Raw genomic sequence first — 2185 nt, 5'->3', positions numbered from 1 at the left:
AGGAACAGACACTGGCTCCGGCTCAGGAACAGACACTGGCTCCGGCTCAGGAACAGACACTGGCTCCGGCTCAGGAACAGACACTGGCTCCGGCTCAGGAACAGACACTGGCTCCGGCTCAGGAACAGACACTGGCTCCGGCTCAGGAACAGACACTGGCTCCGGCTCAGGAACAGACACTGGCTCCGGCTCAGGAACAGACACTGGCTCCGGCTCAGGAACAGACACTGGCTCCGGCTCAGGAACAGACACTGGCTCCGGCTCAGGAACCGACAGGGCTAGCAGCGTGGGCGGGGCCGGCAGGGCTAGCAGCGTGGGCGGGGCCGGCAGGGCTAGCAGCGTGGGCGGGGCCGGCAGGGCTAGCAGCGTGGGCGGGGCCGGCAGGGCTAGCAGCGTGGGCGGGGCAGGCAAGACTAGCAGCGTGGACGGGGCCGGCAGGGCTAGCAGCGTGGGCGGGGCCGGCAGGGCGAGCAGCGTGGGCGGGGCCGGCAGGGCTAGCAGCGTGGACGGGGCCGGCAGGGCTAGCAGCGTGGGCGGGGCCGGCAGGGCGAGCAGCGTGGGCGGGGCCGGCAGGGCGAGCAGCGTGGGCGGGGCCGGCAGGGCGAGCAGCGTGGGCGGGGCCGATAGGGCTAGCAGCCCATGGATGGCCTCCGGGGCGGCCCTCCTCTCCGCGGTAGCAGCAACGACCTCCGAGACAGCTTCCTTTTCCACACCCGCAGTTGTTTCAGAGACAGCTTCCTCTGCAACAGCGACTTCCAGGGCATTGGGGGAATCGGGGGTCTTCCTCCTCCTCCGTCGCTTACGGCGGTGAGGTGCGGGCTCTGAGCTGGGCTCTGGGATTTGAGCGGTGTCTGTGCTGGGCAGCGGCGACGCACTCTCTGGGCTGGGCAGCGGCGATGCACTCTCTGGGCTGGGCAGCGGCGATGCACTCTCTGGGCTGGGCAGCGGCGATGCACTCTCTGGGCTGGGCAGCGGCGATGCGGGTGAAGCTGGTGTATCCCATTGACTTCGGACTTCGAGGTATAAAACAAATCTCCAAAAGAGTCCTCTAACCCGTTCATCTCCCACCTGGGCAACGGCTCATCCAGGCACCAGTTCAAAAGGTCCTTTAGGGTGGCATCATTATATCCCAAGCCTCTAGACAGTGTCCAAAACGCTTGGGACAAACCATTTACCGATTGGCCCTGTTGGTGTAGAGCCATGATGTTCTGAACTCGTCCCCTTCTCTCCTTCTCTGTGGTGGGGGGACGAATACGAATCCCCGTGCTGCTGGATCCTTCCATTGGTGTATCAATCTGTCACGACCGCTCAGGGAATGAAGAGCACAGGATCCAAAAGTGCAGCACAAAGTATTTATTAGGGGTAATCCAAGAATCAATATCCAAAAAGGCAGGCAATGGTCAAATCCAGCCAGGCAGTCAAGAAAAACAATAAACAGACTATAAACAGGAAAGACACGGGCAACAGACGCAGTATGACGAATAACATTGATACACACCGAACATGAGACAAACAGGGCATTAAATACATGAATGACAACGGGATAACGAGAGACAGCTGGTTATACAAACAACAGACACCTGGGTGCGATACACAGACAGACTTGTGGGGAATGGAGTTCTAGTGCCTAACACTGTGGGGAAAGAAGGACATCTAGTGGACACCCGGGGAAACACAACCAGACACCGTGACAACATGCCCACCAAATTTCATGTTCCCCGGTGCTTCGGTGTCCCTGGTATCGTTGACGAAAAATTCAGTAAGGTGACAAAAAAAAAACAAAAAAAAAACTTTGACAATCCCTATATGACCGCTTTCGCGTCATAATAATACAGACATAACCCACAGCAGAGGAATCATGTTTAATAATACACACATAACCCACAGCAGAGGAATCATGTTTAATAATACACACATAACCCACAGCAGAGGAATCATGTTTAATAACACACACATAACCCACAGCAGAGGAATCATGTTTTGAACAGATGGAGAAGTTGAGATAAAACATCTCTGAATGTCTTAAACTGAGTTTAGAGTTGAAAGTCTAGTTTTGCTCGTATCATCCAGACATGTTTCAGTGAGTCTCATTGTGTCTCATATTTCCTCTCTCTTCTCTGTGTATCATTGTCTGTTTCTCTTTATTTCACTGACAGAAGTTCAGCTGTGTTATTAATGTAATGAA

At 55.5% G+C, this 2185-nt stretch overlaps 1 protein-coding gene across 1 annotated transcript in view; it reads right to left on the bottom strand.

Annotated features, from left to right (window-relative positions):
- Window positions 1–1882: 1882 nt before the first annotated feature.
- Window positions 1883–2185, bottom strand: part of LOC309496972 (protein NLRC3-like) — a 45565-nt gene continuing 45262 nt past the window's right edge. Inside the window, exon 9 of the mRNA XM_082167177.1 lies at window positions 1883–2185. This exon is cut by the window's right edge and continues 627 nt beyond it. The gene's annotated coding sequence lies outside the window, so the exon portion shown is untranslated.

Source organism: Leuciscus leuciscus, assembly GCF_965113295.1.
Source record: "Leuciscus leuciscus genome assembly, chromosome: 4".
NCBI lineage: Eukaryota > Metazoa > Chordata > Actinopteri > Cypriniformes > Leuciscidae > Leuciscus > Leuciscus leuciscus.
The sequence above is the reverse complement of the archived record's forward strand: the minus strand, read 5'-3'. Positions and strand labels throughout refer to the sequence as shown.